The following is a 13,242-nucleotide window of genomic DNA, read 5'->3' on the forward strand; positions in this document are numbered from 1 at the left end:
ACATAAAATCAGTTAAAAGTAACCGTGAAATTAGGAAAAATTAGGAAAAGAGCTGGGTTCGAGGGCTCAGCCTTGTTTCTTTCCTCAGGTCACCGTTATCCTCCCCTCTTTTAACTTCAGTCGTTCCCTCCTTCCTTATCATGCTGCCGACATTCAGCTTCATGTTTCCTCTCTGTACCCTCCTTCAGCTATTAATAAATTACCGTTTCATCTTTGGACAAAATCTCTCGAACGCAGAACTTGTGGCCTGGCCTCATTATCAGTTGTTTCCTTCTTTCCCTTTGGCTGCCATTGTCTCTTGTGGTTATTTTTGATTCCACTTTGTCTCATCTCCTTTTTGTTCACGACACAGTGAAATTCTGCCATTATTATTTTGAAACTTCTTTCAGCTCTTTCTCCTGCTGCAACCTAATAATTCCACAAGCACACACCCTGGTCTTATTTGGTCCTGCCATGCACATCTTTTTCCTTTTTGCTAAATTCTCATCTTCATTTCTTTTATCCATTTGCAGACCTGCTGCTGGTCTTGCTTTTTCCTGCTTCCCAGTTTGATATTTCTCCTCTCTTTTCTGTGGTCCACATTTCATCCCTTTTGGACTTTATTTCCTTGGCCGCCTCCGCCTCTTCTCTACGCTGTAGTCTTCTCCCTGTTCCCACGTCAGCCCCCTTTGACCCTCTTCTGCTTCTGCAGTTCCCAGCCCTCCTCACCTCCCAGCCTACAAAGGACATAACCCCCCCCCCACCTCTTTCCCCTTTTGCCATGTTGCGGCAGACCCTCCTGATCTCGACCGCTCTCATTGTAAGCTTGCAGTCTGCAGAGAGCTTGTAACCGCTCCAATTGTTTTAAAATGAAAAGCAGTATATAAATATTCTTTAAATCCATTTTGGAAAAAGCTATACTGTATAAATCTTTTAGCCTGTGTGATAAGAGTTTTGAAAAGGCATGGTACTAATTATTGGGGCTCAAGGCAGGAGCAGGAAAGGGGAAGGAAGGGATTAGGCTAGGGAAGCAAGGAGAATACAGTGGAACCTCGGTTTACGAACGCCTCGGTTTACAAATTTTCGGTTTACGAACGCCGCGGACCCATCTGGAACGGATTAATTCACTTTCCATTACTTTCAATGGTAAAGTTCACTTCAGTTTATGAATGCTTCAGTTTAAGTACTCTGGGGACCATCTGGAACAGATTAATCCACTTTCCATTACTTTCAATGGGAAAGTTACAGGTAGGTAGCCGTGTTGGTCTGAGTCGAAGCAAAATAAAAAAAAAATTCCTTCAGTAGCACCTTAAAGACCAACTAAGTTTATATTTTGGTATGAGCTTTCATGTGCATGCACACTTTGTCAGATACCAGTGTGCATGCACACGAAAGCTCATACCAAAATATAAACTTAGTTGGTCTTTAAGGTGCTACTGAAGGAAAAATTTTTTATTTCAATGGGAAAGTTTGCTTCAGTTTATGAACGCTTTATGAACAGACTTCCGGAACCAATTGTGTTCATAAACCGAGGTACCACTGTAATTTGCTAATTCTTGGAAGAAACAATGTACAGTATAAGCAGGCATATCTCTTAATGAATGAAGAAAGCTAATGCCAGGAATGCCAGCCGTGCTCTCAAACGTCTGTCTGGGGCCACCATACTAGGCCTGTTGACCTTGGTGACACTCCCACCGGCCTCATCAAGCCAAGTGCAGCCCGAAGGGGGCGAAGGCAAGGGCCAGCTGTGTGCCTGAGAGCATCTCCCTGCATGCTGGTGGTCCTTGCCCAGCTCTGATGGGCCAAATTGCCCCGAGGGATTCCTGCAGACGGCGGCTGCTACCGCCTTGGTCTGCTGCCTTCTCACCCTGTTGACCCTGGCTGGAGCTCCCAAGCGGATTCTCTTTCGCCCACTCTCATTAAGCTCCGGCAATGGATCAGCACCCTGTCCTCCTTCGTGGCACTTCCTCAGGGCATGCTTTGAAAGTTGGTCTTCACCCGTCTCTTTTCCTTCCTCCTGCTTGGTTTTTTGGCACACCCCTCCCTTCTCCGATTTGTCATTTGTGAAGGCATTAAATGTGGCCACAGCAAGTAGGCCTGAAGCCAAAAGGTTGCCTATCCTCCTCTTCAGCTATCACTTTCAGAAGAGCATCCTTCTTCCTGATCTCTGCTCACCCCACCAAGGCAAAGACTCTCAACCAGCACTTCGCTTTAATACTTCATTAGGTTTTTAAAACGTCAGAACTTCCCAAGAAGAAGTGGGGTGCCACGGGGTTCTGTCTTGGGCCTAGTCTTATTCAACATCTTTATCAATGACTTGGATGATGGGCTTGAGGGCATCCTGAGCAAGTTTGCAGACGACACCAAATTGGGAGTGGTGGCTAATACCCCAGAGGACAGGATCACACTTCAGAATGACCTTAACAGATTAGAGAACTGGGCCAAAGCAAACAAGATGAATTTTAACAGGGAGAAATGTAAAGTACTATACTTGGGCAAAAAAAATGAAAGGCACAAATGCAGGATGGGTGACACCTGGCTTGAGAGCAGTACATGTGAAAAGGATCTAGGAGTCTTGGTAGACCACAAACTTTACATGAGTCAGCAGTGTGATGCAGCAGCTCAAAAAGCCAATGCAATTCTGGGCTGCATCAATAGGAGTATAGCATCTAGATCTAGGGAAGTAATAGTACCACTGTATTCTGCTCTGGTCAGACCTCACCTGGAGTACTGTGTCCAGTTCTGGGCACCACAGTTCAAGAAGGATACTGACAAGCTGGAACGTGTCCAGAAGAGGGCAACCAAAATGGTCAAAGGCCTGGAAATGATGCCTTATGAGGAACGGCTTAGGGAGCTGGGTATGTTTAGCCTGGAGAAGAGAAGGTTAAGGGGTGATATGATAGCCATGTTCAAATATATCAAAGGATGTCATATAGAGGAGGGAGAAAGGTTGTTTTCTGCTGCTCCAGAGAAGCGGACACGGAGCAATGGATTCAAACTACAAGAAAGAAGATTCCACCTAAACATTAGGAAGAACTTCCTGACAGTAAGCTGTTTGGCAGTGGAATTTGCTACCAAGGAGTGTGGTGGAGTCTCCTTCTTTGGAGGTCTTTAAGCAGAGGCTTGACAGGCATATGTCAAGAATGCTTTGATGGTGTTTCCTGCTTGGCAGGGGGTTGGACTGGATGACCCTTGTGGTCTCTTCCAACTCTATGATTCTATGATTCTAAGAATGCATGCCTTCAAGATACAAAATGTATTCTCTCCGCTCTTCATAAAGTTACAAAGAGGAAATGGCAAAATTTATACAGGACGAGAGTAGCCGGAGTCCAACGTATCGTTGGAAGATGATGTTGAAATATTGCAACGAAACTTTATTGCTGTGTTCCTTTCAGCTCCACTTCCCCTTGCAGCCTCTCTCCCGTCTTGGGTTAATCTCCCTACACCCCAATCATCATTTTTTCATGTAAGACCAGGGGCAACATCAGCATTCTTCAGCATAGGTACTTCTGCATGACCTAGAAAGCTGAGAGTCCAAGGCATCCCCGCATTCCTGGAAGAATCTCTGTCAGCAGAACACCTCTGGGCTCCTGCAGCTCTTCAGGTAGGCAATAGAATCAGTTTTCCTCTGATAAAGGCAATATTAGGCATTGGAAGGAAGTGGGCTGCCCCTACCCCAGGGGGAAATTTCAGACAAGTTAAACAAGAGCATCTCTCTCTCTCACACACACACACACACCGGTTGCTGGGAGTCTATACTCTGGAGTGTCCTTCAAGAAATGGTTCATTGAGCCCTGCAGTACTTTAAAGTACAAAAAGCTGATGCTTAATGTAATCAGAAGCACTTGCTTGCCAGTGGCTAGAGCCTCAGGCCACGCGAGAACCTACCCCACAGGGTTGTTGTGGGGATTAAATGAGGGGGCAAACCAGGCACACCACCCCGAGCTCCCTGGAGAAAAGGGGAAGTAGAAATTAAATACCATGAATTAAATTACGATCGTTTCAACGGCAAGTATAATGGGAACAAAATAAAAAAAAATCCTTCCAGTAGCACCTTAGAGACCAACTAAGTTTGTTATTGGTATGAGTTTTTGTGTGCATGCACACTTCTTCAGATACCAATCTGAAGATAACAAACTTAGTTGGTCTCTAAGGTGCTACTGGAATGAATTTCCAGCCCCATACACCTCGGGGCGGTCTGCAAGCTGGGAATTAAAGGAGATACTCTGTTCCCTCGGAATGAGCAGCTCAGGCTGTGCTCCATCCAGCTGTGGCAGTAGTTTTTAAAAGAATGCTGGGCATGGAAGCCCTGCTTAAGCGATGAACTACACTTCCCAGAATTCTTGGATGGGCCCCTTTTCCCTGACGTGCTAGCTTTCTGCATGCAGGGAGCTCGTCACGTGGTGTGGAGGGGCCTTCGGTCCTGCGGCACAGACTTTTGCGCATGCGCTCTGCAGCAGCCGAGAGTGAGCCCAGGGCGGACTGGGACGGGGATGCAGTCGCTTCCCGTCACCACGGCAACGGGGTCCGGGCGCCAGCTGCGCCTGCGCAGGAAGGGGATCCTGAAAAAGGCAGCGCGTGAAGCGGTGGCTAGGCAGCTGCGCGCGCATGCGCCCCCGCTCGCCCTTGGGAGGTTGTGCGGCTGTGAGGTGGGGAGGAGGAGGAGGGAGCGCAGCCCTTCGGCCCTCCCCTCACGCCTTCGGATTGGCTCCCGCCTGCCGTGGCCGGCGCCGGGGGAGGGCGTGGCTCCCCGGCCGGGTGCTCGCCTCCCCATTGGTGACGCCCTCGGCGGCGGGCGGCCGAGGACGCCTCGCGGGTTGGGCGGCGGGGACGGCTCTCCCCGCCCTCTCCGTGGCCTCCGCCCGGATTGGTCGGCCCGCTGCCAGGAGGCGGGCGCCGGGTGCCGAGCGCGGGTTGGAGGGGGGCCGCCGCGTCGTGCCTCGGGCGCGAGCCTCTCGGAGCCGCTGCCTGAGGGGAAGCCGAGCGAGGAGCCCGGCGAGCGGGAGCGGCAGCAGGAGGAGGAGGAGCCGCCACCGCGGGGAGACGAGCGCGGCGGAGAAGTAAGTGGTCGCGGGCGGCGAGGAGCCTCTTCGCTCCCTCAGGAAACGGGCGGGCGGCGCAGGCCCCGCGAGACCCCCGCGGGAAATGGGGGGAGGGGTCGCGGTCCCCTCGGCGCCCTCCTTGGTCACGCTGTGGCGGGAACTGGCCTGGGACGACTTTCCCTGGGCGCCTCTGCTCCTAGCCTGCGCTTCTCACCGCCCCGACAACAGCCCCGCGAGGCAGGGCGCCTCCTTCGGTTGGGGGTCGGCCCAAGGGAATCCTTTTCTTCTCCCCCCCCCCCCACCTCGGGAGGGTTCCCCTCCCCATCCCCCACCCCCTTGGGCGCCTCCACTGCGGATCGCAGCAGGTCTTTCCTGCGAGGGCCGGGAGCGGCAGGCCCGAGCGGCTGCCCGGCTTCTCGGAGGAGAGGGAGAGGTGGGCAGCAGCCGGGGGGAGGGCGCTGAGCGGGTCTTCTGGGCGCCACGATACGTTTCTTAGTCTTCAAGGCAGGCATAAGCAATCTCGGCCCTCCAAATGTTTGGGGACTACAACTCCCATCATCCCTAGCTAACAGGATCAGGGGTCAGGGATGGTGGGAGTTGTAGTCCCAAAACATCTGGCGGGCCCAGTTTTCCTATGCCTGCTTTAAGGGGCCACGAGGCTCTCGGGTTGTCGCTGGTCCTTCCTATGGTACCCAAGCCAGGCAGATCCCCGCCCCCCTCTCCGCCCCCAATAGTTGCATCTTTCGTCTAAGTGGGGGGGGGGTGTGCAGGTGACTAGGAAATGGAAGATCGGGCATTATCTGTGACTCCACATGAGTGGCAGGAAAGCCTTGTGGGCCAGCAAGGTCTCCAAGCCATGGAAGAGCTTGCCTCCTGCAGATGGTCGTCCTCCCTGTAACTTAGCAGCAGCTTTGCCTGGTTTTGAGGGTTTCTCCTGGCAGGCACTGCAGGCTGGGCTGCAGAGTTCAAGGCCCAGTTGAAGCCCCGCGAACCGGTAGTACAGCATTGAGCCCGGGCTGAATTCCAGGGTTCTTTACCTGGGTGAATCAGCACCAGTTGCTGAGGGACAGCACTGTGCCTAGCTGGCTGGCTGGCTAGCTTCTGCTGCCTTTGGGGAAAGGCACTGCATCAGGGGACAAAGGGTACCTTGCATGGAGATGGATGAAATGGAGCCCCGGGGCTCCTCTTTTCACTGAAAAGCAACCCTGGATGGATGCAACCCTGGAGTGGATGTGCACTGTTGAGACAGACTCTTAAACGAAGGTTGCAGTTGCCAAAATGGAATGTCTCGTTGCCATTTTGGGGTAAAATGGCTCCAAAGTCTTCTTTTTCTTGGACTGACTGTGATTGATTGCCAGCTAAACACATGGCTAGTTCAGATGACAACCATGAGCTAGGTTAACACCTGAGAACTTAAAGAAGAAAATTGACTTGGTCCAGGGACAGTCCTCATATTTACTGGCCTATTCCTACCTCTTTTTCTTGATGGTAACACAGACCATTCATAGCGTAAGAATATTCTTCACAGCTGTGAGCAGGGCAGTGGGGTGGGATAAGTGAAGACAAGCTACAATAATTAGCTATAACATCGTCCACTGCTCCTGCTTAGGCTGCACAGAAACATTCTTATTGTGCAGATGAAGTATAATGAATAGAATACTACAGGATGAAGTATTAGTGTGTGAGGTACTAGTGTGTGTCAAGATCCAAGGACCCCCAGACATGCACCTCCAGATGGTGGGGATGTCAGGTGCTATCCTGGCACCCAGGCATCTTCACTTGGTCGCAAGTGGCCGGCAGCTAATTTTGAACACTGATTGTGATGCTGCATTTGTGAATTTCCTGAATTAGAGGGAGTTTGGGTTGGATGACCTTTGAGATCCTGTCAACCCTTATATGTCTGTGGTGCCTTAAAGCCTAAGGGACTACAGGGAGGCCAGAAGCAAGAGGGCTGAGAAAAAGTTGCAGACTAGGCAGTAGAGCAGAGGACCTTCCTTTGAAAAAGGTAGGTGGGCAACAAAACTTGAGGGGAGGCAGGGGGGCTCTGAAGAAACACCAGGGTCAAGGGTCACCTGTATAAGGTAAGAGAGGGAAAGAGGCAGTTTCCTGAATAGCAAGAATCTTAACAGTGGAATATTGGAGGGAGAAAAGGGGGGAAATTCCTCCATCTTCCTGGCACACTAGGGTCTCCAGATGTTGTGGGGCTCCATTCCCTTCACCCTTGAACTGAGGCCATGATGGCTGCGGGCTGTGGGAACTGGGAGGCAGCTGAGGTATGCAAGACTTGTGATTTGTGGGAGTCCAGAGAGCCAAGAGGAGGTGAGGCTCCTACAAGTCAAATCTCACTGTTGGCATCTGGACTCTTCCTGTTGTAGTTTCCGCTGATGCTTCAGCGTTGTGACCTAAGGGGCCATTGATAATAGCTAGTTAACTATGTGCAGGAGTCAGTAAAGCAACCTGCAGCAGAGAGGGGTCCCTTCCCCCTCCAGCAAGCCCACGCTGCCTTACACCCCATCCATGTGCTGATCAAGCTTCAGACACCTTCAATTCCTCCCTCCCAGCTACTGCTTGAGTTAGTTCCCACAGCCCTTCTCCAGATGCCGCTTAAGACAAGGCACATGAACTTCCATCCTATTCCTGAGCTGGTTGTCTTGATTGATAGAGGATGAGACGTTGCTGAATCTGAGCCTAGAATATGCGTTTAAGTGGGTTTCTGTGAAGGGAGCTGATTTCGCATGAATGGCTATCCTGAGCATTCGAAGATGATCTGGTCAGATTGTGTAACTCTTCCCAGATATGGATTTCCAGTACTGCAAATGGTATAAATTGACCTTGCTGCTTTGTGCAAATGGTTTATTACCATAGGCAGCAGGGATGTGGAAGGAATTTCTTTTCCTTTGCTTTGTTTTCTGTGGAAAACTTTTCATTTAATTAGTTCATTAGGAGCAATGGTATTTGGCAAGTGCGGTGGTTTCAAAGTAAAAGAAACATGTTAAACCAGATTATGCTCGGGGCACCCAAAAATTACCCTAATTGGCACAGAGAAATTCTCCAGTTATTTCCCCCCCTGAAAATCCCACATCGCCAGGGAAGAGGAAGCCCAAATGTCACGTGGACTCAAGTGCTTGGCCTTTCTGCTAAATAATAAATAGGCTTTTTCAAGAGAGCAAGTTCAATTGACCATGTAGAAACAATAGCATCTGTTCCATCCTGATTATTGTTGTTGTTATTTATTAATGTTTTAAGACAGTGTTCATAGGATGGCATGGCAGCCCTTGTAATTGTATTTTAATTGCATACACATGTTTTTGCTTTAAAGTCTAAAGCTTTTCCTTAGTCCAGTTCTGTTGTTTCCATCTTTTATTTTGTCCTCCCTTATTTTCACGAACAGTTGGTACCACTGTATATTTTAGTTTTCTGTTATGTTGTTTATATTTGCCTTTTTGTGTAATATTTTATTCTGGGTTGTTTTATTTGATGTTTTAATGTAAGAGGGATCACTCTTTAGGGTCTGAAGAACTGCTTGAAGCTTTCACATATACAACTTGGGAGGATGGCTTCAGGAAGGGCAAAGGACTGACATTTAGATGTTTGAAATGTATTTGGCAAAGCCATACTCAAGTGCAATGGGAAGCATTGTCTTGGCTATACACTGGCATGGATTGTGAAAGCGTGGGAATGAATAGTGCGTTTCATCATGCTGAAAGGTTAAGGGTACGTCATCCTAAGGCTGTGTGCCTCCTAGAATTAGCTTAATGGCAACTCATAGGGGGAAAGTTTAAGCTCTTGTGTGATGTTGAGGCAATCTTTGATCACATTTAAGGCCCTGCATCAAGCTGCTCAGGCTGGAAAAACATCTTGAACTTCTTAGGAGCCAGTCTCAGAGATTGGTGTCTTGGTACTAAGGCAGTTTTTTCTAGCCGCCTTGTATTGCTGGTTCTGTCTCCCAAAGAACACACTTGAGAAGGAAAAGAATATGGAAGCAGTAGTGATCGGAAGTTGTGAGCAAACTGCTGTGAAATGCTAGATTATAAAGGTTAGAGTAGGTTTAATATAGATTCCATACGTATATAAAACAACGTACAGAAAATGGAATAGGAACTCGCCACTTACGTTCTTCCAATCGCCAGAAGCTGAAGATATGGTGGGCAGCTGGCCTCTGCAGTTGGGTGCGTCAGGATGGTGGCCAGATTCTCACTCTATGCTAGCCACACATTGTGGCTAACTACTCTCCCAAGCCTCAAACAGGTTGCCCTTCTGAGACCACTCTCCAGACCACCCATAAAAAGAGCCCCTTTTGATCAGACGAGATGCTGACCAGGTGGGATGGTCACTGTTGAAAATCACTTGAGGAAGAATGGGTTGGGTGGAGAGACCGTATGTGAGGTTCTGTTGATGAACACTGCACACTTCCTGAGCCTTCTGATATTTGGAAAGCAAAGGAGACAAGGTGGAGAAGGAGTTTTTTTTAATTAATTTTATCTGTAAAACTTATTTTCTGTGTTAAAACCAGAGAGAAGCACTCAAAATGGCTCACAAGACCAAAACAACCCAATAACCACAGTCTAAAACATCTGAATGATACCAGATGCCAGGGCTGCTCCTCAAGGGCCCTTCTGACAGGCTCTTTTTCAGGGAGATGGAGCTCTGTAGAGCTCAGGGGCCTCCCTTGCTCCTTCTCATCATCCTCGCTGCCCTTGCAGGCTTGAGTGTCTTGATGCAAAGGCTGGGCAGAGGGAGGGAGGAAAGTGGTTCTGTGCTAGGTAAAGGTGCGTGGAGAGTTATGGGTTAGTAGAATTCACACACAAGTTGAAAACAAGCAGCCAGGTCTTCTGGTTCGTGCTGCTTTTTTCCATGGGTCCAGGAATTGGGGGGCGGGGGCGGGGAGGTGTGTGCCCAGAGGATTTGGCGCTTTCTGTTTGCGGCTGCCTCCATCTGTTCTACTGCAGAACTGGGGTGAGATAAACAGAGTTTTCCTTTCAGAGCTAATGTTCTCTCAGCATACAGTTCGATGTTATTCATAAACAGCAACTGCCTGCATTGCTACGTGGGGGTTTTCTTTTACTGAAGGGGGGAGAGGAGGAGGAGGAGAGAAGCTGTTGCTGGAAATGCAATGGCGACACAGTCTTGCATGAGAAGAAGGCAGGTGCAGTTTGTCAAGTGCTGTTGTGGAAGCAGCAGCTGTGCTGCACGGAGCATATTTTGCACGGTGCCTGCAAAACCAGAAAAAGCTTCCAGGCAGCTTATTTAAAAGTTTGCCTTTGACCAGGCTTGAACTGCAACACGTGATCTCTTCTTCTTCACCTCCCCACTTAAATTTTAAAAAGTCATTTCCAGTATTGCATTGTAATAAGTTTCAGAGCTGGAGGCAATTCAGATCAATTACAGTGAGGGGGGGAGTATTTGATGCCCTGCTAAATTTGCCCGTTTGCCCTCTGATGAAGAAATGACCAGTCCATAATTTTAATGGTAGGTTTATTGTAGTTGTGAGAGACAGAATAACAACAGGGAAACCCCCAGAAACCCAGAAGACAAAAGTCAGAGATTGATGTGCATTATAATGAGTGAAATAAGTATTTGATCCCTGTGAGGGAGAGCAGCTACAGACAGCCTCCTCCCATCTTAAGCACAAGCTCTTCTCCCAGCGGCAGTGGGAGCGGGGAGGGGGATGTCTCCAGCGGGGAATCAGGAAGTAGAGGGCATGGCTCAGGTAGGGTAGCAGAGACACTGCTCCGCTCGGGAGAGGAAATGGGAAGCAGGGAAAGTGCAACCAGAAGACCGCTCCCGCCAACCCCGGAATTGCGCAAAAAGCGACGGGGGCGGAGATTCAATGTTCCCAGGCTACTTTGTTAGAGGAAAACGCGGGAATGTCCATTCGGAGGTTCTGATCCAGACTGACAACATGTACATAAGACTGACTCTGCACTGTAAATAGCTTTCACACAATAAAAGCATGAAAAGGCAACGTTGTGAGGAGTCGTTACTCTAGAGTAGCCGCTACCGCCCCTGTGACAATCCCCCTATCAACCAGCCAGATATCAGGCTGCCTGGTATCTTCACTGTATGTAACAAGCTGAGATTAGAAGCACCTGCTGTAAGGGAGAGGGTCTTACCTGTAATCTCAGCTCTGTACAGTACCTGTACAAAAGACACCTGTCGAGAAAAGCAATCAATCCAGCAGATTCCAAAGTAGCCACCATGACCAAGACCAAAGAGCTGTCCAAGGATGTCAGGGACAAGATTATAGACCTGCACAAGGCTGGACTGGGCTACAAGACTATTGCTAAGCAGCTTGGTGAGAAGGTGACAACAGTTGGTGCAATAATTCACAAATGGAAGAAACACAAAATAACTGTCAACCTCCCTCGGTCTGGGGCTCCATGCAAGATCTCATCTCGTGGAGTTGCAATGATCAGGAGAACGGTGATGAAGCAGCCCAGAACTACATGGAGGGAACATGTCAATGATCTCAGGGCAGCTGGGACCATAGTCGCCATGAAAACAGTTGGTAACACACTACGCCTTGAAGGACTGAGATCTTGCAGCACCCGCAAAGTCCCCTTGCTCAAGACAGCACATGTACAGGCCCGTCTGCAGTTTGCCAATGCACATCTGAATGACCCAGAGGAGAACTGGATGAAAGTGTTGTGGTCAGATGAGACCAAAATCGAGCTCTTTGGCATCAACTCAACTCGCTGTGTTTGGAGGAGGAGGAATGCTGCCTATGGCCCCAAGAACACCATCCCCACAGTCAAACACGGAGGGGGACATATTATGCTTTGGGGGTGTTTTTCTGCTAAGGGGACAGGACACCTTCACCGCATCAAAGGGACGATGGATTGGACCATGTATCATCAAATCTTAGGTGAGCACCTCTTTCCCTCAGCCAGGGCATTGAAAATGAGTCGAGGATGGGTCAGCATGACAATGACCCAAAACACACGGCTAAGGCAACAGAGGAGTGGCTCAAGAAGAAGCACATTAAGGTCCTGGAGTGGCCTAGCCAGTCTTCAGACCTTAATCCAGGCTTCCCCAAACTGCGGCCCTCCAGATGTTTTGGCCTACAACTCCCATGATCCCTAGCTAACAAGACCAGTGGTCGGGGAAGATGGGAATTGTAGCCCAAAACATCTGGAGGGCCGAAGTTTGGGGATGCCTGTCTTAATCCCATTGAAAATCTGTGGAGGGAGCTGAAGGTTCAAGTAGCTACACATCAGCCTCAAAATCTTACTGACTTGGGGAGGATTTGCAAAGAGGAGTGGGACAAAATACCTCCTGAGATGTGTGCAAACCTGGTGGCAACTTACAAAAAACATCTGACCTCTGTAATTGCCAACAAGGGTTTTGCCACCAAGTACTACCAGTAAGTCATCTTTTGCAAAGGGATCAAATACTTATTTCATTCATTATAATGCACATCAATCTCTGACTTTTGTCTTCTGGCGGTTTTCCTGTTGTTATTCTGTCTCTCACAGCTACAATAAACCTACCATTAAAATTATGGACTGGTCATTTCTTTGTCAGAGGGCAAACGGGCGAATTTAGCAGGGGAACAAATACTCCCCCCCCACTGTATTTTTTAGAAAATGTGACCCTTTCCCTCTTGTTGACTTGTGCTTTGGGGTTGTTCCCTAGTCCTTCCCAACAAACTTGGTTTAAGTGGATCTGTGCTCTCCACCGTCCTACTTCTCGATAGCAGCCCATGCTTTCCGCCAGCAGAACATGCATGCCATGTCATTGATCCTGCAGTTTCACTCTACCTGCGACTTATTCCGCAGTCGCTCCTTGCCTTGATTCTGCTGTCTTCTGCCTTGATCCCTCCTGCATTAAAACCACCTAGTTGCTTTCCTTAAGTTGTTATGGCCTGCCGTTTAGGGGAATCAAAAGCCTTTTTTTTTTTTTTTTTTGCAAACTGCAAGGAAAGGCTACACAGACTAAGTCAAATGATTGCTGTGGGCAAAACTTGCCAGACTGAAATGAATATTGCTCTTAGGAAAAGGAAGTGTTGTGCTCCAAAAGGCAGCTGTGACTTGATCAGCTTTTTGTTGTACCGTATTTACTCGAAAGTCACCTTTTTTGGCCAAATTACATCACCAAAATTAGGGTATGCATTAGGTTTCACCAGCAAATACTTTATTGGTTTCAAGGTTTTGAAAATTGGGTGCGCAGTAGATTCACGTGAATACAGTAAATCTTCATCAAGCTGTATGAGGAATTGCTG

General features: G+C 48.8%; 1 protein-coding gene across 6 annotated transcripts in view; it reads left to right on the forward strand.

Annotated features, from left to right (window-relative positions):
* The first annotated feature begins 2,955 nt into the window (after positions 1-2,955).
* The window catches only part of DTNB (dystrobrevin beta), a 96,727-nt gene continuing 86,440 nt past the window's right edge, over positions 2,956-13,242 (forward strand). For 5 of the 6 annotated variants that reach the window (XM_060273222.1, XM_060273225.1, XM_060273224.1 and 2 more), the window contains exon 1: positions 4,907-5,039. The gene's annotated coding sequence lies outside the window, so the exon portion shown is untranslated. Of the gene's footprint in view, positions 3,584-4,906; positions 5,040-13,242 lie in introns of those variants that run through there. The other variant, XM_060273223.1, reaches the window with a different exon arrangement.

The sequence above is a fragment of the Zootoca vivipara genome, chromosome 3 (genome assembly GCF_963506605.1).
Source record: "Zootoca vivipara chromosome 3, rZooViv1.1, whole genome shotgun sequence".
NCBI lineage: Eukaryota > Metazoa > Chordata > Lepidosauria > Squamata > Lacertidae > Zootoca > Zootoca vivipara.